Raw genomic sequence first — 23,115 nt, forward strand, 5'->3', positions numbered from 1 at the left:
GTCCTCCTAAGTCATCTCTTTAAAATATCCGTATTTAGGTCTTTAGTTTATTCCATTTTAAACGAGGATACTGGGAAGTCAAACTAACCGAAGCCTTTCTGTGTGTCATGTGTGTAGACTAGTGTCATAGCGATGGTTTCCCTAGTTTTATATTCTCTTTCCATTTCATTTTGTGAGAATTTTATAATGTTGCTAGTGGTCCTCAGAAGTACCACTTTGAAGGGCATAATAATAATTCTTCTGCGGATCAAATATGCCTGTTTCTTAACCACTTCTCTGATCTTGGGAATGTGATTGTTCTTGGTGTTTTTATCATCAAAATGCTGAAGCCAGTGTCCTTGGCCATGCATTTTGGGCTACCACTTTCTAATATTAATATTTTCTCCCAGATCTGTGCTTACTCCATGTATATCTATGGCATGATCCGTGTGATATTTTCACGTATGCTAAATCACACATAGCCCTTTATATACTCTATTCAGCCACAGGCATTTATGTTTCTTACTGGTTTTCTTCTCATTGTGTTGGTGTTGCCAGAGGCTTCCACTCTTTAGGGGAAGCCAGCTTTCCTGGGACCCTCCTGCAGCCTTGTGCAAAGGGTCTTATTCTCACCACCGCCTGGGAGCCCCCCAGCCGAGGAAGGGCCTGACCTGGGGCACGGATCCAGGTGCCTGCACCCACCTCCTCCTCTCACTCTGTGTTTCTCTCCAGTGTTATTACCAGGATGAAATGAGCGGATTCAAGAGGACAGGACCCACCCAGGACAGGGCTCTTATTAAATTCTCCCAGGTTGAGGGTAGTAAAGAAGACGGCTCTGCAAATCCCCCACCCCCTGGCCCAACGATTCTGTGACTCCAGGTAGTAGTTCTATGAATATCAGGTGCTTTGCTGATTTTGCAATCGCTCTTGCACCTCAGGTTTTCTAAACTTTTTACAAATCAATTAGAAGGCATTTACCCAATTTGAGACTGATCAATAAACTGATCAATGATGGAAATGAAACATTCCCAGTGTGGCTTATGATAAATGGTTTATGACGATGAAGCACTATTTTGGGCCCTGGCTGCTATGGAGATCACATGAGCAGCTCAGGCTGTGTGTTAAAATTTTCTAAGCAAATCGATTAGAATACTTTTATTTAATGCGCGTCTAATGAGTACATTGATCAATTATGGAAATGAAAACATTCTCAATGTGTTTCAGAGATAAAAAAATTTAAGCAACAGACAGCAGTAATCTGCAGTTTTTTTAGTTCTGACACCCTTGCATGTTGTAATTAAGACAGAACAAAATCACCCAGACACAAACGTGTCCCTTAAAAGAACCTGATCTTTTCCAGTTAGTCTTTTCCAATGATGTTTAAAGAAGTGAGAAGTTAAAAACTATGCATTTCTCATTAGAGTCTATTCAAAGGATGAAAAAAGTCTTTCAGAAAGAATGAACATCAAAAGAACAATGACGTTCCCGGGCTGGGCTTCTTGGGGCCTCTTTCTTGTTCCCAGTATCAGATACCAGGCAGTGCCTTTGATCTCCACTTTTATGTGCTCTGCTTTGAAAGCAAAATGTGTCATAAACTGACTCACAAACCCCTGGAAAATCCACTTGCTTTGTGGGAGGAGAGCTCAGAATGGGGCACTGGGGTGATGGGGCCCCCGTCCGCCTCTGCCTCTAGGCCCTGTGCGGAAGAGTGGACTTCTGCGAATCCCAATTCTGGGACGTTCCCAGGCTAGGGGTTGAATCTGAGCTACAGCTGCCGGCCTACACACAGCTCACGGCAATGCTGAGCCCTTAACCCACTGAGTGAGGCCAGGGATCAAACCTGCATCTTCCTGGATAATAGTTAGGTTCGTTACTGCTGAGCCACAATAGGAATGGTTGTTTTTTACATAGAAGCAGAGGTGGGACTCAATAAGGTTTGACGGCGTGACCTCCCTTGGTTCCTGAACTCTCTTCCACACTGACCCCCTATGTAAATTCTCTCCTCTCAGCTTTTGGTTGCTGCTGTGAGCCCGAGCTGACGTTTGGCTAATCTTTTCCAATCATCACAGATTCCCAGAAACCCAGACAGTGTCAGGTGCCTGAAAGGCACTCAGGGATCTGCTGAGTGAATTAGTAGGTGAGCCGGGAGTGTCAGTCTGCTCAGGCTCAGGCTGCTCCCACTGAGACCAGAGACCTCACTTCTCACGTGGGGGTTATCAGTGCACTAGTCGTGGTCATGGGGCTCTACCCTCAAGGCCCCATCACCTCCCAGACTGCCCCCCACAGCTGTGACCCCATCACCTGGGGGTTAGGACTCAGCATATGGATTCTAGGGGGACCCAGACCTCAGGTCGCACCTGCTCTAATCACACATATTTCTCTGGCCCCAGGTGTCCCGAGGCCCCAGGGCCGGTCAGGAGCCACCCCCTCGTGTAAACTCGGGTGGGCGAGAGGGGCTTGTTATGAACAAGAATGGATGCTCCTCTCACCCACCACTTGGGAAACTCCCAGGGTTTTAGGGGCTCTGGGCCAGGAACTGGAAACAAAGACCAAGCACACGTGCCTGATTCTGTCACACGGGGTGGATAAGGAATGCTGACTGTGTAAGTGCATACCTGGGGTTAAAATGGTCCAAACCTGACTTAACTAGCAGGGTCTGAGGCCACACACGGGTGAGTTTCCAGTTTCTCTTTCAACCGTGGGCGCCCGAGACAGAGATGACCCGAGAGCTTGTTGACGGTGGGTGCAGCCATGCCCAGGCCACGTCCTGGAGACAGTGGTATCATCACCCGGGGAGGTGGGCGGGGACTCAGGAGGGCATTTGGCTATGGCCCTCCAGGCTGAGTCCAGGGTCCCAGGAGACAGGGTTGCTGAGGACGGGCATGTGCTGACGTCCCTGTGCTCACTCACAGGTGGCCCTGACCCCTCCATTGGGCAGGCCAAGCTCTGGGGAAGCAGAGTCAATCCCCCCCACCCCCACCCCAGTCTTCTCGGCCTGACAGACATGGCATCATGTTGTTAAGGTGGAGTCACGTGGCAGGACTTTCTGGATGAGTCAGGGCTGTAACACTAAGGCTCTGTCTGCAGTTTGGGTTTGTTTTTCAGCCCTTAAGGTCCCACTTCAGACTCAGACAAGCACAGGTGAGATTGTTTGTGAGACAAGCAGGGCTGGGGCCCAAGTCCTCAGCTCCGGGCTTCATTGTCCCCCCCCATGTCTGATGACTGTTCCTTCTCCTGCGGAGGGGCCGGTAGTAGGGGGCATCCAGAGGCTTCTGTAAGATCTGCAGGCAGACCTGGGTTGCTAAGCATCATCCCGGGAGCCGCCCACGGAGACCAGGATGAGATGGTGCCTCCATTAGTTCAGCTTCTGGATCCACTGGGACAGAGAGCTTGGTGCGGGTGGAGGGTCAGGGCTGTGGGGGACTTTCCTCGGTGGGGGAGCTGGGGTTTAAAAGGAGCCATTATATCAGCCTACCCCACCCTGCCAGATTCCCCTCAGTAAGAATGTCACTGCTGTTGTTCTCCCTCAGTAACTGTAAAAGAGCTGATTTATGCAGTATGTATGCAGATGTGCATTCTTATTTCTTAATAAAGTCACAGATTCTTTTAAGTTGGTGGGGCTCTTAGAGACGGTAAGAGTAATTGGGCGGTACCTGCCATTTCATCTGTTCCTCTTTTCTTCCTTTTTCTTCTGGGAGGAAATACCCCTCCCTGACCATGCCCCCCTCCCCCAAGTCTGGATTGGCTGGTGATGACACAGCCTTGTTCCAGGTGGCCCAGGTGGCCTGCCGAATCTGCGAATCTGCGTGGCCCTGGGATGGACTGGAAGGTGGTTCCTGCTGGAAGGACGATCAGTCACTTAATTCTGAGGGCGTGGCTGCTGGGATGAAGGGGCCACCTCCTGCTGAGGCCCAGAACTTCAAGGAACATCTGGGAACACGGGACCCTCTCGGACGCCCTCCTAGAACCCCAGCACAGGTCATGGTTGTGCATGAAAGTAGTTCAGGGTAGTTCTGCAGCACAGGCAGCGTCTGGGGTCACAGACACGGACCACCTATGTTCCCCCAGGTCTCTGGCACACGGTACCACACATTCACATGGCTCCATGTGGAGGAGAACTGAATCCTAAACTATTAAATGTCATTGAGTAGGTTGCAAATGAATCTCGTACTGGATTTATGCTTTTCACATTTCTTTAGTTAGCGTGGAAATGCATTCTGTTTCTCCTGGGCTCTTCCCTGAGACCAGGAAAATTGCCTGCTTTCAATTCTCTGCTAAGTGCAATTTTCCCCCAACGAGCCAACAAATGTCTTCATTAGTGTCTCGCACTTCCACTCCTAGTTGGCTCGGCATTAAGCCACGAGATGCTTCCGAGGAAGCTCTTTCTAGGCTTCTAAATGGTGACACGCAGGAGTCACATTCCCACTTCCCCACAGATGATCTGATTACAGAGGAGTGTGCACAGCCAGCTCTAAATTACTGCACAAATGGCTGCAGGGGTCACTGGAGAAAATGAAATCCACAGAGCTCACGAGCCCCTTGCCCCATTTATTTCTGTCCTTCCCTGTAGCGAGCCTTTGATGAGCACCACTGACAGGCAGCAAAGTGGGCTGGCTCAGGCTCTGTCTCCCCATGTCCTTTCCAACTGGGCTAATGAACAACCGAATCTCAAACAGAAGGAAGAGACAAACAGCGAGACTTGAGGCTGACTCCCACTGGGAGCCCCATCCTCCAGGAACTGCCGTCTTGTGGCACCTGCAGAAGCTGGGTTTAAAATCTGGTAGAAAGATTTGTGCCAGAAGGGCTGGCCTTGGGGGTGGTGCTGGGATGAGAGAAATCTGCTCGTTTCATTTCTTCCTGCCAAGAAGCCTCCCTCTTTACGTGGCAAACACATCGTCCGAAACTGGTCCCTTTCAGCTCCACTGTGTCTTAACGTCAGATAACTTAACTCCCTGTTTTGTCTGGTGGGGTGGGGTTTACTGTCTTTCCCTCCTAAATAATGTTTCCACGCCTGTGACTCCACAGTATTTTAGTGTATTTTCCTTTTGAAATTTGAATCTGAAATGTCTTTTGTTTTCAAAAATTTATGTTTTCATCCACCCCTGGTTTTTCATTGTGAGTCTGTATGAACACTATGTTAATGCTTCCCTTTGTCTGTTTCAAGTTGAAGAAGGATTTATATCTGCCTTGAAGCCACACACTCAGAAGTAATAGCTGTGTCAGTAGATTGAAATTAAGATTTCCTTATTCTATTTGTGAGGTAAATTCTAAAAGAGAGAGAGATGGGGGGGAGAGATGGGGGGGAGGCGGGGGGAGACGGGGGAGGGGGGAGAGAGGGGAGAGAGAGGGAGAGGGGGAAAGAGAGCGAGATGGGGGGAGAGAGGGAGGAAGAGAGAGAGAGAGGGAGGAAGGGGGAGGGGGGCAGCCAAGATCATTTCAAGCTACAAAGAGGAAGAGAGTAAGTTTCAAGAAAGAAAGTAGGAGGTTGTTGAACTTCTGGAAGCAGAAGCCAAAGATCCTGTGCACCATTATTATTGTAACCATCTACTGAGCAATGAATGTACTTGCTAGGAACTCTGCTCAGCTAACTGCAGGTATTATCACCTTTAATTTTCACATCCAGTAGATACGTTCCATTTTAATCCCTGTTTTACTGCACAGGAAGTTGAAGCTTTGAGAAGTGAGCCTACTTGTCTAAGCTTCATAGGCAGTAAACTTAGCAGTTTGACTCCAAAATATGGGCTCTTAGCCACTATTATTTTTTCCTTCCATTTCAAACGTCATGAGAATAATAGGAAGCTTGAGGTTTTAAAACCAGATTTTTGAAAAGTGATTTAAAATGCATTTTTCCACATAGAGGAGACTCGAGTTGAGTCAGTCAAATGGATGAAAAGGAAGGGACGGTCAAAGAGGGGGACTTCCTTGAAAAATTCATATATAGGTATTACTACACACTTCTGAGAAGGGCTTCAAGCACAACAGTGAAGAGAGCAAATGCTGATGCGGGTGTGGAGCCATAGGAACTCAGCAGTCATTGCCGTGGGGAGCAGAGTGGTGCCGCCACCTGGGAACACAGAAGGGCTCTTTCTTATAAAGCTGGACACATGCTCACCGTATGCTCCAGTAATCGCACTCCTTGGTATGTTCCCAAAGAAGTCTTGTCCAAAACTTATGTCCACACAAAACCCTGCACACAGGTGTTTACAGTAGGTTTACTCATAATAACCTTGGGAGCAACTAGATGTCCTTCAGTAGGTGATGGATAAACAAACTGTGGTGCATCCAGACCCTGGAGTATTATTCAGGACTGAAAACAAATGCACCTTCAAGCCATGAAAAGACATGGCAGAAACTTAAATGCAGTTACTAAGTGAAAGAAGCCAATTTGAAAAGGCTATGAGCTGTGTGATTCCAACTATAAGACATTCTGGAAGAAGCAAAACTGTGAAGACAGTAAAAGGATGAGTGGTTCCCAGGGGTTGGGGGAGTGGGGGATGAATAGGCAGAGCCCAGAGGATTTTAAGGATGGTAAAGCTACTTTCCATGACACTATGATGGTGGGTGCTTGTCATCATACATTGTCCAAACCCGCAGAAGGCACAACCCCAAGAGTAAAGCCCGATGCAAACCAGGGACTCTGGGTGACGGTGATGTGCCCACATAGGTGCATCAATTGTAACACAGGTACCGCCTGGTGGGGATGCTGCTGATGGGGAGGCTGTGGGGGGAAGCGGTATGTGGAAATCCTCTACCTTCTTCTCAGTTTTATCGTGAACCGACAACTGGTCTAAATTGGGAAGTATTTTTACAAAATGAAAGATGGAAGGCAGAGCAGAATCAGCAGTGCAGGTGTAGGGATTAGCCCAGCCAGGTGGTGGCCACTTCTGGCTCAAGCATAGAAAGACATGGAGATATTTTTGGCAGATAAGACAGAATTTGGAGACAATTTAATGGAGTGTTTTTGCTTCATTTACAGAGAGGAGGTGAGAATATTTCCTCCAGCTGGCCTTACCCTTGGATTCTGACTTAGACACTTTTAAAAAATTTATTAAATTTTTTAATAGTTATTTCCCCAATACAATTTTTTCCTACTGTACAGCATGGTGACCCAGTTACACATACATGTACACATTCTATTTTTGCACATTATCATGCTCCATCATAAGTGACTAGACATAGTTCCCAGTGCTACACAGCAGGATCTCATTGCTAATCCATTCCTAAGGCAATAGTTTATATCTATTAACCCCAAGCTCCCCAATCACCCCACTCCCTCCCCCTTGGCAGTCACAAGTCTATCCTGCAAATCCATGATTTTCTTTCTTTCTTTTTCTTTTTTTTTTTGGTCGTTTGGCCATTTCTTGGGCCGCTCCCACAGCACATGGAGGTTCCCAGGCTAGGGTTCCAATCAGAGCTGTAGCCACAAGCCTATGCCAGAGACACAGCAATGCAGGGATCCAAGCCACATCTGCAACCTACACCACAGCTCACAGCAACGCTGGATCCTTAATCCACTGAGCAGGGCTAGGGATTGAACCTATATCCTTATAGATGTTAGTCGGGTTTGTAATCTCTGAGCCACAATGGGAACTCCCCAGGAGTCATTTGAATGTTCACGTGTCCTTGTACACACCCAGGTGATGGAAAGTCAGGAAAGAAATCTCCCGAAGTCCACGAAGAACTGACCGTGTGGTGGTTCCAGCCCCTGGTTGGGGTGGGCTGGTGGCTCAGCCCTTCAGTTGGGGCCCATTGGGCTGCCTGGCTGTGGCCACAGCCCCTGTGCAGCTCCGAGAGCTCCCCAGGCCACTCAGGCCATCCCTCTGCTCACTCATCCCTCCTGCAGGCTGGGAGAGGGCTGCATTTTAAGTGACGTTAATTTCCTTTGTATTCCATGTTCCCGCACCTTTGAGAAGGAAGCTTGTCCCGAGGCAGGCAGTTTCTGCATCTGTAAATCAGGTGGATGTCTCTGGAGATTATTAGTTCTATTATGCCGCATTGTAGGTGGGAAGTAATTTGCTTCCTTTGTTGTTTTTGATCCATGTTTATCCTCCTCTCCAAGCTGAAGTTATTTATCCAAACAGTGCAAGTAAGGAATGGGGAGGACGGGAGATTAAAATAAGAAGAATGTTCCCTGCTTTAAAAACACAGCTCTGAGCAGACATATCTCAGGAGGTGAAGCTGAGCTGCAGAGGCCAGGGAGGAGAAGGGATTAATTAAAAGTCGAGCTGGCATGGGGAATTTAAAATGCGTTTGTAAACGATTACATTGTCTTGTCTTTTTTTTTTTTAAATAATTATTAGCAGGCAATGGGGCTGAAAGGACAAATGAGACATTTATGCACATCTTTATACAAATCATCTTTATTTAGACAGACCTGAAAGCCATTGTGTGCTCTTGGGGGCTGCGGTGGCAGTTTAGGGGTATTTTTATAGTAGTGAACTTGGAGACTGCAAAGTGGGAAGGGAAAAGGCATCTGACTGAATGAAAGAGAGGAGACTGCCGGGCCCCAGAATTTATGGCCAGCCCATCTCCCCTTCCCCTCGTCACATCCCTACTCCAGGGACAGATATAACTAATAATCATGTATAAGAACACGTTGTGTGCCTACGATGTTCTTTTATTGGTGACTAATGTTTCTTTTACTTACTCTTGCAGAAGCTGTTTAGTCCAATTTGCTCATCAGACATTTAAATAACTGTGGTGATGGAGTGGGGGAGGCCTGGTGAAACAGGAGAGCTTGGGACTGTCAGTCCTGTCTCTGTGTTTCCGCTTCTCTCCCATGTACACTTCCACTTCTGTCTTGATAACTACCTGGGACGGATCCCCCTCCCCGCCCCCTTCCTCTTCCCCTCCCCCTTCCCTCCCCCTCCCCCCTCCTCTCTCCCTCCCCTTCTCCCCTTTCTCCACCTCTTTCTTCTTCTTCTCTGTTGGGGATGAGCCCCAAGAAGGCCAAGCCCATACCTTTCCATTTCTGGATTCCCAATGTCTTACCCATCACAGGTGCTCAATCAGGTCTTTGAATGAATTGGTTAATCATTCTATCCCAATCAACAGAGATCAAGCCCAGATATATATACATTTACTTTGCACAAATCATGGTAAGGTAATAACGCGCATTGATGAAGATTTTGGGCTAAAGAATTTGACAAACTGTGGATTTAATGAATTCGGTTCTGGCTTCAGCTCTAGGGCACTGTGTCCTGGAACAAGCCACTTTAATTCCAGATCCTGCCTTTATAAAGCAGACACAATAACTGTCCCCCACTTATCACACTATGTGTTTTATGTCTTTATCTGTGTGCTTGTCTTCCTTCTTATGCCTCATTGTAAGTTCCGTGAAGGCAGCCCACATCCACTCAGGTCACTGTTTTACCATCAGCTCTTATCACCAGCACCTAGAACAGAGGGCCCTGATGTTTGTTTGTTGAGTGAAGGACCATACAGCTGCAGTGAGATGCTTATAGGTGCTGCATGCATTCCACGCCCTGTTTAATTCCTGCTGGTCCCACTCTCTGTCATCATCACTAAGACATACTAGTCAGGATTGAGAGGAGCACAAAGGGGAGGTATTATAAGTTCTCTACACTGAAGGTCTGAAGTAGGTTAAGTGTGTGTAAGGTTTGAGTTAATATGTGGATGGGATTTGTCTATAATTAACATATTAATTGCTTTTATGCAAATCAGAACTTTAAAATAAGTGTTTGGAAATAATTTGCTCTCTTAAGTGGAAGTTTAATCATTTTTCTGCCGTCTTATATTTATTGCTAAATAACCTCCTTTTATGTATTAAAAATCTTCAGAAATTTAAAGGAAAAGTCTACGAACACTCTGAATGCTTCCCCTTTATGAACCACCTGATTCTAGTTTCAGTGGAATTCTAAATTAGAAAAAGAATTTAATTTTTTATTTTAGGCTATTTCCAACAAGACACCTGTACCTTAGATCATGTTACCATTTCTGCACTACCTCTTGCTAGTAAGACACCCTACCTGGCACTTGGACCGCTTGACTGTGTTGTGAATGTGTCGTTTCCAGAAGCAGGAGCTCAGTCCTGGTGGAGGAGGTGGTGAGGAAACACCCTCGGACTGGAGTGTGACACCCCCGAGGCTTTCATCACGTTTCTGTGCAACGTTGACATCTCCTCCGAGGTTGAGAATCGCCTGTCAAAAGTCATCTGTCTTATGTGGCATTTAATTTCTTGAGTTTTAAGAGCAAGTTATTGCTTTTTACACTGTGTACTCTGAAGAAACCGTCAACACGGGGAACACTAGAGAGAGAGGCCTTGTGTTAATTATTCTGCTACTTAAGAATGACTCAGTTATAATAACAATTTGCTGTGTGATTCATGAGGCATATTTCCTGTGTTTATTAAAAAAAAGACTTACTCCAGATCATATAACGAAGCGAACCTGTTTATGTTTGAGCCGAACATCTTCGAGGGTTTGTTATTTTTATGCTTTCTTTAATTTTCTTTAATTCTTCTCCCTTTCTTAATGGGTCTTCTATGACGTGTTTTCTAGATTTCGTATTAACTGGTGATGACTCTGAATCATTTGGTTGATACAGTAAGCAATTTCTTTAATATACTGAGGACACACAAGAGACAACACGGGTTTATTTATTTGTAATTAAAAATTCTTCAATCTTACGAAACTCCTTGACATGAATACGTTCTTTGGGAACCTTAAAGCCTGGCTGGTGAAGAGGCAGTGTCTGTGCAGATGAGGCTGAAGATGAATCCTGGTGCTTTTCTAAGACATCAACTTGATTATGACCAAACCCTTAGGTTTCTGTTCTTGAAAAGAACCCAGGAGACCCAAGCCACAGGGAGGGGTCTCACAGTGACTGCCTTCCCTCCGGGCTGGGCATGCTCATCGCTGAGTGGCCAGGGCCAAGGGGTCTGGTCTAGGTGAGGAAAGCGCCCCCTGCTGGCTTTCCTTGAAAGGGGCTGTGATGATGCTCCAGGGAAGGGCAGCCTGGGCAGGGGCATCCTGCATCCAAAGCCAACCTCCGCCAGCCTCATGGGCCTGCACCAGTGGCGCCACATCCGCAGAACAGCAGCCCTCTGTCTGCTATGCAGAGAGCTCCTGGTCATATGGATGTTTGGGGACCACACAGAGCAGGGTGGTTCTAGCTGAGGCTGTGAACTGAGCCCCAGGTGAACTGGCTGTCTTTCTGCCCCTTACTTTCCTCCTCTGCCAAGTTCAGGTTTTTTATTTAAGCACTAATTTCAACATCTGCTCTGGAGCGTCCTGGGGTTTCTGAAGGACCTCTTTGGCTCAGCCCTGGGTGAGTGGGTGGTGGTCTGCCTGGGGTCACCTCTTCCATACCCCAGTAACAGTCCATTTGAACACAGCGACCTGCTGCTTGCAAGGAAGAAGACACCTGAGGACACGCGTGGTGTTAGCCACGACTCAGACGTCACGGGAAGGCAGTTCTTGGACTTCTGCCTCCCTGAGTGACAAGACCAAATGGTTTGTGGCATCTTCTCCACTGGATGTGCCACGAAGCCTCCAGAGAATGAAAACACAGTTGTGATGATCGCACTGCGAATTCTGTAGGACTTCTAGGAATAAAGTTGACACATGTTTAGAGATGTGGTTACAGACTCTTAGTGTGAAATTTCTTATGCATATATGAGGCAGTAATACTTCCTGATTTGTGAACTATGGGAAGGTAATGCCTTTTTATGGAAAAAACAGAGTAACACCTGAGATGATGACGTGGGAGCAAATTACTCAAATCAGATTGGATACAGGGACAGTGCTTGCTGGTGCCTGGGGACCACAGGCTAAGAAGGTGGCATGAATGCCTGTCACAACCCAGCACTGACTGACCTCGCGGCAGTTACCACCCACAGGGATGTGCCCAGGAGCTGAAATAGGTGACACCTGGGAGAGACAGCAAAGACTTTCCAGGAGACGTCTGAGAATTAACACCAGCAAAGAAAGCAGCAGCAAAGGAGTCACTTGGCAGGCATTCCTCCTCCCAGGCTTAGTAGCAAGGCCTGAAGTAGCCTGAGGGGAGCCCCGGCCCTTCCAGCCACCAGAGTTCTCAGTCTCTGTGTTTCTCATCTGGCCCTGCATCTGCGCCTTCCCCTTCAATGGCCCAGCCAGGCCAGAAGCAGGGCTTTGCTCATGGCAAGAGTCTGTGCTGCTGGCATCCAGTCTTGGCGTCCCTGCCTCCAGAGGGCCTCTCTGGCCAGGAGCCCCTACCCATGGGTCAGAGGCTCCCTGGGCTGCAGTGCTGGTGGGTGGGCACTGCTGGGCCCAGAGTTTTCTAGATCTACCAATTCAGATGTTTAGCTCATCCAAACACCCTCACGGACACACCCGGAATAGTGCTAGACCAGCCATGCTGATGTGTAAAATCCACCATCACACTGGTCTACGTTGGAACCCTAGGCTTGTGCTAGAACTGAGTCTGCTGGGATTCTGCTAAGTGGTGTTGGTGCTAAGATGAGGCAGTGTTTTGTTTTGTTTTTTTCTTTTTAGGGCCGCATCTGCAGCATATGGAGGTTCCCAGGCTAGGGGTCGAATTGGAGCTACAGCTTCTGGCCTACACCACAGCCACAGTAATGCGGGATCCAGACTGCGTCTGTGACCTACACCACATCACATACACCACAGCTCATGGCAATGCCGGATCTTTAACCCACTGAGCGAGGCCAGGGATCAAACCTGTGTCTGATGCTAGTCAGATTCGTTTCTGCTGAGCCATGACGGGAACTCCAAGGCAGTGTTTTGAACCTCGCTATTCCTTCCCTGTCCAGTCTGTTGGGGAGGTCTTCCTGGAGGGAGTGTAATTCTCGGAGCAGGTGTAGCAGGAATCCTTCAGGAGGATTGTTTACTTGGAACCTGAGCTTTCCCGTCCCTACCAGGGGACAGTTCTCTCATCAGGGGAAGGAACAGACTGAGGCAGACTGAGGCAGTCTTCTGTGTACAGGGTGCAAGAGACCCGCTGTAGAGCTTGACAATGCGTCTGCCCCCACTTCCTTAAAGCCCCTCTGGGTTCAGCAGTTATCCTTGTTGAACCCTACAGAGCAGTAGAGAAAGACTGCACCTCTAGGTCCCAAACAAAGGAAGAGGACTGCCGTTGTAGGTTACCTACCTCAAATTCACAGTATTGTCCCAAAGAAACATACATGTACATACATACACAACATATATCTCACCATCTTCTGCCTTGTAACCATTTCTGCTTGCAGAACTTTTAGAATTTACGAATACCAGGCAACCCTTTGCAGTTCACCTCAATTGCTATCAAGTTAATGATGAATTGGAAGTGAAGTGAATTGAAAAAGCCCACCTTCAGGCAAAGGGTTGGAGCAGTGCAGATCCTACATGGGTGCTATTGGAACATAACTTGGTGAAAAGGGATAAAGGAAAGTAAAACCATTTTCATCATAATAGTCAGTCAAAGTATGAGCCCTCAATGCTGACCCTGGACTTGAGGTCCATTTGGTCCTTCCCTCTACATTGTGACCAGAAGCAGGTGACATGGAACATTTCAACAGCCATCTGGAAAAAGTTGAAGCCAAACCTCACCACTAGGACTAGAATCTGGTACCAACAGATTCATGGTTTTGATGTAAAAAAACAATAAAAAGCATACAAGGGCTGGAAGAAACCAGAGGACATGTCATTTATAAGGTCAGAGGGGGAAAGTTTTCTAAGTGTACAGACACAAACTCCTGCAGCTATTGAGAAAGTCTGATAAAATTCTTCTAAAAATAATGCCATCAAAAATACAGCATAAGGAGTTCCCGTCTGTGGCTCTGCAGAAATGAATCTTAAGGATTCGGTGTTCCCGAGAGCTGTGGTGTAGACTGCAGATGTGGTTGGGATCTGCCATTGCCGTGGCCGTGGTGTAGGCCAGCAGCTGCAGCTCCAATTCGACCCCTAGCCGGGGAACTTCATATGCCATGGATTTGGCCCTAGAAAGCAAAAAACAAACAAACAAACAATCCCCCAAACCCCCCCAAAACCAAAATGCAAACCAAAAAAAGTGCAATCATTTTGCATGGAAAATAACAAAAGGGGGGAAATACCTGCAAACCATATCAGATAGAAAGAGTTAATAGGATATGGATGGAAAATTAACAACAAATAAAACTTTGAAGCACAGAGAAATACAAACCAATTGTTTGAAGCAATAAAGAAAAATAACAAAACCTTTACATCTGGGCATATTCATTAAATTATAATTTTAAAAAGCATGCCTCTAAATTAAATAAATAGTAAAAAAATAAAATTGTCAGAGAGGTATAGAGGCCAAAATCTTTTTTCTATCACTTTTTTCTAAGTGTAGAAAAGCTCAAGAATCTGTTTTGAATTTTGAATTTTGTCCCCTCTGAGGCTGACCTTCCCCAAGTCCCTTCTCTGAGAGCTGTCCTGTGTGAGAAGCTCTCTCTGTTGGAATTCAGCTTTATGCTTTTTATTTTTTCAATCCATAAACTTCCTTTGCGTTCCCTGATGAGTAGGCCACACCTGTGGGTGGGGACTGGCATCTGACCTGCAGTAACTTTGGTGGTGACCGCGATGCTGAAGCGTCACTAGGGGTGAACTATCTCCAGGGCGGTTGCCACCTCTGCCCTACAGAGCACCAGTCTCCAAGCACGGGCTTCAGAGGGAATATCCCCCACCCTGAGGTCTGGCCACAGCAGCAATGCCTTGTTTTGTCATAAATTTGGAAGATTTCCTTTGCAATTCAGGCTCCTGTCTGCTGACAACTTATTTGTGTTTAAAATAAGTCCTTCATGTTTAAGATAAGCTGAATGCATCTCTGCTCCTTGAGAGAGCATCCTTCCCTCTGCTGGAGGACATGCCCAGTTCTTCTTCTCAGGGGTCTGGCTTGGAACTCCCCCTTGGTTGGGGGACCCCCCACCCAGGGCTTGATGCAAGCAGGCGGGGTGGACGCCAAGCTAACCCTTACCCGGAACATCATCCCTTTCTTCCTTCACTTGGCAATCCCTCGAGCATCCTTTGAAACCCAGCTCAAAGCCCGGTCCCTGTGGCGGCTCTCCTAAGTTCTCTGCAGCAACACTCACACCTTAAACTGAGCAGCTCCCATGCTGTTTCCAAAGACCTCTGCTTATTTCCTTGCCAGAGAGGGAGCTTTGTGGTCACAATTTACTCATTTTTGAAGTTTTGTGCTGGGTCCCTTCTGTCCACTCTGTCAACAGCTCTGACCCTCAGCATCCCTAGGGCCCCGGCCTCCCCTGCAGCTGCGGCTGTATTTTCTCCTGAGTGGCCGCCTACGTGCTGCAGGCTGCACTTGCTGTATCACGGGGCCACAGCCCGTATCTTCTGACCACAGGCTCTCTCCAGAAGGTGGGGCTCTGTCTCTTTTCTTGGAAAGTTCTAGAACTGTGCCAAAGAGATCGTAGACACACTAGAAACAGTTCTAGAAGAAACTAATAAATAGCAAAATAGAAACCAAGTTAGGTTTCAGCAGAAAACTCCCCCACAAAACTCAGGTTCCCTTTCCTGTGCCCCTGGGTTTTGGTCCAGGGCTAAGATGTTTGTGGAGCTCTTTTTGTTGTTTTAAACAAGTTACTAGGCCTCCTGGGCTCCAGCATCTGATCCATGAAACCATTGCCCCCTTCTGGCTCTGGGGTGCACATATGTTATTTGGTTTGAATCCCAAGGCAGGTGATCTCTGAGAGGAAGAGATTGTTCTCACTCTTGTCTCAGAGCCTAGGATCTTCCGTTTCAGAGCTTAAGGATGACGCGCTTCATGTGCCCAGCCCCGAGCCTCCTTATCCCGAAGTCAGGGCTTCTGCTCACCTGCAAACCAAAGGCTCTCCGTGGCCTGGCTAGTCCTGGGCAGTGGTCACTATGGAGGAACTACGTCCCTCGTGACATCCCCTCAGGTACACAGATCACTGGGTTGACTTGACCCCAAAGAGCTTCTGGAATAAGAGAAGTGGCAGCGGGAGTGTGTTGGGCTCTGCTGTCATAAACCATCACAAATCTAACAGACTGAAAATGTCAATGCTTTATTTTTCTTGTTGAAAAGGAGACTCAAGTGATCACGTGTGGAGAAGGGGCCGCAGCATCTGCCCAACCATTTCCCGGGGGAAAAAACTGCAGCACAGAGAAGAAGCTATTTGCTGTTGCCTGGCATTTACTGCCTGACCTGTGTGACCAGCAGTGATGGTGGGAATTTTCAACAGATGGTGAGGACAGACAGGAGACTGGGCCCAGTGGGGCCCTGCAAACCAGAGAGACAATCCCCGCGGAAACACACGTCTGTAGGAAACATCTCAGCAGACGTTAGCTGAGCAAAAACTGTATCAGAGAGTTTCTAGCTGGGAATCTCGTTCTTTCGTGCTTTTTCCTTTTTATCAAAAAAGAATTTTCCAGGTGAAAATCCAATTCATTAGAGTAAGAAGTTTCCTGCCTAATTTTATCCTAGAAAAACAATACTTTTGGAGGTTTTCCAAAAAATACACCAAGTGAAGGCCCATAGCCGTAAACAGAATAACTGCAGTGATTACTATTGGGCTATATTATTATTAATCTTGCTTTTGTCCATTAAGAAGTCTCCTAATTTAAATTTATACAATCTGAGCATGGAGAATCCAGTGGAGTCCAAGAAGGAATCTCCTGTGGTTTTGACCTCCAAGCCTGGTGACCGCACGAGAGCAAAGGAACCACAGAGTAGATATGGCCCCAGAGCATGGCAGCCACAGCTACATGGGATCCAAGCCACATCTTCAACCTACACCACAGCTCACGGCAATGCTGGATCCTTAACCCACTGAGCGAGGCCAGGAATCAAACCTGCATCCTTCCGGATACTTGTTGGGTTCTTAACCCACTGAGCCACAACGGGAACTCCCAGATCAGTAGTTTTAAAAATTCTTACTGCATCAAGGATCTGTGTCTGGAGCAGGAAGCAACCATTTGGCATAAACTTGGATCTGGATCATTTCATGTCTGTGTGTGTAACTTTTCTCCCGGATAAAGTTACTAGAAGGACGGATGTGCTCATGGTGCATTGCAGTTTCACAGCCAAGAGTGATGGCTTGTGACTTTTTTCTGTTATAGATATTGTGATAAATATATTTGTTTTCTTCCAGACTGAAGGTTCAGGGGTGAGGGATTGTTTCTGTTTCCATTGACTATTGTATCTTAGTAGCTCCAGTGCCTGGAAACTACCTGGCACCAGATGGATGCTTGATCAACGTTAACTTTTAAAGAACAGCTGAACAGATGCCAGTTCCTAAGATGCCTCTTAACCTTGAGGGGGACAGTGTGAGGGGGCGCTGGGGATTGACTCTGATCACCCTGTGGCCCCACGAAGACCGAGGTGATCGAGAACAGATGACAGGAGTTCCTGTCGTGGGTTAAGAATTCGATTGCTGTGGCTCAAGTTGCTGTGGGGGCACCAGTTGGATCCCCGGCTCCGGCACTGTGGGTTAAAGTATCTGGCATTGCCACAGTGGCGTAGGCTGGCAGCTGTGGCTCAGATTCAGTCCTTGGCTATGTTCCAGGTGTGACCATCAAAAAAACAAAACAAAACAAAACAAAACAAAAACAAGGAAAGAAAAAGAAAAAAAGGGACAGATGACAGATTCCAGGCTCATGCACTGGGAACAGCTTAAAAAACCACATTATGAGGTCAAACCTAACCAAACCCCTTTATCACCCATTAGAAATATCACACCTGGGGAGTTCCCATTGTGGCTCAGCAGTAATGAAGTCAACTAGTATCCATGAGGCAGGTTTGATCCCTGGTCTCGCTCAGTGGGTTCAGGATCCAGTGTTGCTGTGAGCTGTGTTGTAGGTCGCAGACTCGGCTCAGATCCTGTGTTGCTGTGGCTGTGGCTGGCAGCTGCAGCTCCAGTTCCACCTGTAGCTTGGGAATTTCCATATGCTTTGGTGTGGCCCTAAAGAAGACAAAAAAAAAAAAAAAAAAAAGGCAAAAAAAAAAAAAAGAAATATCACACCTGTTAAGAAGAAGGTGTTACAGCTGAAGAGAGGTTAGAATGCACTTTATCAAAAATATAGTAAGTAGACTTTGGAACATCCTTTTGTATAATTAGCTCATTACATTGATGCACTGAATTAATATCTATGATTATTTTCTAGATTATAAAATTTTTTGAAATTATTATTTTTTTCTTGCAGATGGGAATAAATAATGGTCTACAAACATACGAAAAGACAACTGAATTATAATGGATACGTTTGTGCTGTGTTCCAGGAAGCATTTTTACTTGACTTTAAGAAGAAGCTGTGCTCTCAGAAAAATAAGACCCTACGTGAGTCTATGGGCCCAGCCTTTACTTGTTACAGATTGTGGTTTCTCCTTACACTTTGTTGCTTTCAGTATCCTTATCGCCAGGATATACTTTGGAAATCAGGGGTGTAGTAATGGATACAAATTAAGGTATGTCACTGTACATTATATTCTATACATTTACATAGAAAGGTGAGATGTGACAGCTGTCTATTGGTGATTTAAGGCCCTCGAGCTTACTTCACGATTCTCATAATGGACCATCTCTGCTTTAGATAGAACCTTCCAGGTGGCTGCCCTGAGGTTCATTATACCTGCTGCTAAAACAAATGCTACGCAGAAAAGATGAGGAGACGGACCCCACTGTCGGGATGGTGTGAGTCAGTACTTGTGCGTGTAAATGTTAGTGTGTCTATATGTGTATGCATGTCTATGGGTGTGTACATGTATGCACACCACACATTTTGAGAGCTGTGCTCTCTGGGCAGGGCATGTGTCCTTCAGGGATGATCTGTGTGTCACAGGTGGCGTAAAACGCACAACATAATCACAGCCCCTAGTTCCAAATAACAAGAACCGCCTTACAGACTCATTGTTTTACTTTTTTTTTTGTATTTTTAGGGCCACACCCATGGCATATGGAAGTTCCCAGGCTAGAGGTCAAATCAGAACTACAGCTGCCAGCCTACGCCACAGCCATGGCAATGTGGGATCCAAGTTGCTTGTGTGACCTACACCACAGCTCATGGCAACACCGGATCCTTAACCCACTGAGCAAAGCCAGGGATTGAACCCACATCCTCATGGATACTAGTAGGGTTCATTACTGCTAAGCCATGGCCAGAACTCCTTATCATTTCGCTTTGAAACTAGGTTGTTTAGTGGCTTGAAGGGGATCACCAGGGTCTAAATATCAAACGATTTCATCAAATCAAGAATGGAGTGAGCCTTCTTAGCTGGCTCTTAATGAGGATACAAAACTCCCCTTTAAAGAAGCTCTTCACCTTTCTATCACATCATGGAAATACCAGAGTCCAGAAACAACAGAGGTGGCATTCATTATTAGGTACTTTAACTGAGAAAATGGTAAAAGTGTCGGATGTTGTTTCTCTAATCTATGGAGTCGTCATCTATGACTCGTATTTTAATTATCGTTGCATCTAAGATTACAAGGGCAGGTATTTAAAATGTTAACTTTTAAATAAATAGGTGTGTGTGCACATTTGTGTGTGTAACCACCTGTAATCTTTCTAACAGTAAGTGTTACAGTTTCTTATTTAACACTATTTGCCTGGACCAGAATTTACTGCTTGTCTTGGGAGTCATTTTTCATGTTTCTATAGATTTTTAAATAAAAAGCAATTTAACATGGTTGTATCATGTATTTGTAGTAAACTTTATGGCAATTCTATTTGCTTTTATTATATTCTACAAACCTATTTGAAACTCAGAGAGGTTTGTGCAGACGCAAGACGGCCCTGGCATAGTCTATGTGGGATTCACACGCCAGTGGTAAAAAGAAAGCTGTTTTGAGTTTTGCTTTACTGTGAAAACCTTGCCATCCTGCTTTTCTCCCAGATCACATTTAACATTAACTTAGTAACCTGTGTGTATCAGACACTTCGCTGCATTAGCTTACTTCGTTCTCAAACTATGGCCTTCATGAAAGAAGCAGCGCTAACATCATCTTCTGTAATAGCTGGGAACATTAAGCCACAAACAGATTATTTTGCCCAAGAAAAAGAACTAGTCTGTGGCAGAGCCAGGACGGAAAGCTTGGCTTCAGAGGTAAACTTTTAAGGTACTAAACTCTCCTCCACTCTAAAATTTCTACCTCCAAATCCAACAACAACAGCAACCACAGCAAGCTTTGGATAACATCACAAAACATTTCCACTCACTCACAAAGCACTCACTTCTTGAGCCCACTGTGATGACTGTAAGAATATGAAGAAGGAAGGTCTGTTTGCAGTCAGAGGAGGGACTTTCATGAATGTGGTGGACTGGAGGGAGGAAGACGCTGGGTATGGGATGTGGATAAAGGGTCATGGAGGGTCCTTCAAGGGTGAGGACCCTTCTGGATGATGTCCACAGCCATCGATGCCATTTTGATGTCTCTGAAAACTGGACTTCTGGAAGCCAAGTACTCACTACTTTGCAGGGGGTGGTTTTATGGGGTACCCCTCCAGGAGTGGGGCGCAAGTCACGGGGGCACTGCTGTGGGACAGCATGGCTGCAGCCGTGGGCTCTGACCAGATGGGGCAGGAGGAGGTGTGTGTGGTGAACACAAGATCACCTTCTCATGAGCGTCCTCAGATGCAACTGGACACAGCTGGAATTGGGGTCATGGAGTAGGATGAGGTGCATGGGGTGTGTTGGGGCATCCAGGGCTCTGCTCCCTTCCAAGGCCTCCCTGTTTCCTGTGTCTGCATTGTTGGGCAATAATTTTCCAGGGCCCACATCACACCTGTCACACACCTGCTGCCCATACAGCGTGTTGGCATCAGGCGGAAACTGAGATCCTTGTGGGGGTAACTCCCACCAGGGCCCCAGGTTTGCCCAGTGTCCCCAGAAATTTCTCTAGACATCCTCTAGTTTACTCAGAGCACAGGTCCTCTGGGCCCTAAATCGTGGCAGATAAGGCTTCCTCCTCACTGTGGCTCGTTGGAGGGGAAGGATGCCTTTCTTTACCAAGATCACTGAAGCCCAGTGTTAGCCGCAGAGTTTTATCATCACTTTGGATCCATCAACATCCCATTAGCTATTCAAGCAGGGAGTCTGTGGCTTTTTTCCTCTGGATTTCCTGACCATGTTCAGGGACCTCAGTTTGGTTTGAGCATCACCATCCCTCCACGATCCCATTGGTCAAGGGGTTCACATCCTCTCTCAGTAAATGGGACCACAGTTCCCTCTGTGCTGCTCTAGGGTGTTGCTCCTTCTCTTCCTTAAGGACACATTTCTGTGAGTGCCTAGGAGCTCCTTTCTTGAATTCTTCTGAGCCCTTACTGATGCTTTTTTCCTTCTTGAAAAGCCGTTCGGCTCAGCAGGCTCCCCTCCCTTCCTCGGTGCCATCAGCTGGTCCCTGGTCTTGGTAAGGACCTCAGCAGCCCCTTGACATTTGAGGGCTGGAACCTCATCTCTTCCAAGACCTGACTGCCCCCCAGAACTTCCCAGTCCTCCTACTAAAAGCTGTGGCGTGGCCTGTGCTGGGAACTTTTCTTTTAAAGCCACAGATGGGTGACCTTACAGAGTTCTGTGCCTTTGAGTGCCTTGCATCTGCCGAGGACGCTGCTCTTGAACTTGTTAGCGAAACTGAGACTCAGGTATTCGAGTGCCTGCCGAACATTTTCACCCTGAATATCTAAGTCCACCTTGCACTTAGGGAGCCCAGAAGCATTCTCTTGATTTCCTCCCCCTCCACTCAGCCTAGCTTCTCCCCAAGTCCCTTCCAAGCAAGTAAGAGTAAAAACCCTTTTATCTTATAGGTGCAGCCAAAACCATCATGTCTGACTTCTCTTTATTCTCCCAGAGCCTGCTTTCAATTCTCAGGAAATCTTGTCCCATCCACCTGGATCCCGTCCACCTTCAGAGAAGATGGGGAGACAGTGGAGGGGCAGGATGGTTACCCTAAGGGAGAGATGATAGAGGCTTTAATCACAGCAGGTGGCAGATATCTTACAAACTGCAGAAAATAGGATCTCTTCTCTTAACTGCATCATCGGTTGGTTGTTTCCCATTACTGGAGACACATTCCTAAATCACATCCCCCCTTCAGCTCCTCCCACAGGCAGACACACGTGCATAATTCTAAGGCCACATTCTTAAAAACTTGTGTGCTTTCAGAGATTTTATTTTTCCCCTTCTCAATAATTTATTTGAAGTTTCATTTTTAAGAAGACAAAATTGACAGAGGTCACAGGTTAACGTGTCTTTCTTTTATGAGATTAGAAAAACTATTGCGAAACATTTGATCACATGTCTGTCTTCTTTCTTCCCAATACATACAAATAGCAAAGCATATTGGAAGGTTAATGGTCTTTCCAGAGCAGGCATTTTTGTGTTTAGACTTTCATTGCAGAGGACATTTGCTGATCTGAATTATGGTCTAGAACCTGCTGATATTGATCATGCAAATTCCAAACATCACTGGAGGCTTATTTCTGTATTTAAATCCATGCATGGTTCCCTCATGCAATATTCATGGAGTGTCCACTGGTGTCACCTTGTGTGCATTGGGTTCCTTGACAGGTCCCTGAGACACACGATGGGGGATGGCAGGCACACCCCTGGCCTTGCGGAGCTTGCAGGCCAGGCAGGGTAAGTGCTCCTCGGTGATTTTTGAATAATGGCAACACACTGACATAGAGGCTGGCACTTGAAGGGGGGACGGTCCCAACAGAACCCAAAATATGTGTCCGGGATTGGCTTTGGGGCAGGGCTGCAGGAAGCTGTCAAGAAGGCCATGAGGTGAGCAGACATCAGAAATATTGTGATGGGGACCTGGAGGAAAAGGCTGAGGACTGCACTGTCCCAAACAGTGGGGGCTGGGAGGAGAGAATGAACCCGTGACCTTCACTGGTACCGTGAGTTCTGGACGATGTCAGCAGAGGACCGTGGTGTGTGACCAACAGGCAGAGCCTAGAGGGAACCTAGAGAGTCCAACACCTGTTGGGCTGTAGGAGGAAAGTGGCTTTTAGTCTCCCCATGGAGTAAAGTATAGACACCAAAGCAAAACAGAAAACTGGGTAGGACCTGGGATCAAGGGCATGGCCGTGAGACTTCTGTGAAGGAGTCTACTGTACTTCAGCCAGAGGGACAAGAGTGGCTAGGGATCGTGAGGGTGTTGACCCAGAGCAGCTGATGGACTGCCACCTGCCCACTGTCCTA

At 46.8% G+C, this 23,115-nt stretch overlaps 1 long non-coding RNA gene across 1 annotated transcript in view; it reads right to left on the bottom strand.

Moving 5' to 3' along the window:
- Window positions 1-5,785: 5,785 nt before the first annotated feature.
- Window positions 5,786-23,115, bottom strand: part of LOC110257104 (uncharacterized) — a 375,873-nt gene continuing 358,543 nt past the window's right edge. Inside the window, exon 6 of the long non-coding RNA XR_014829736.1 lies at window positions 5,786-6,043. This is a non-coding gene — a long non-coding RNA (uncharacterized LOC110257104). The remainder of the gene's footprint in view (window positions 6,044-23,115) is intronic.

The sequence above is a fragment of the Sus scrofa genome, chromosome 15 (assembly GCF_054392235.1).
Source record: "Sus scrofa isolate SSC_HxYL_T2T_F1_AM1 chromosome 15, Sscrofa_HxYL_maternal_Yorkshire_Landrace_v2.0, whole genome shotgun sequence".
Lineage (NCBI taxonomy): Eukaryota > Metazoa > Chordata > Mammalia > Artiodactyla > Suidae > Sus > Sus scrofa.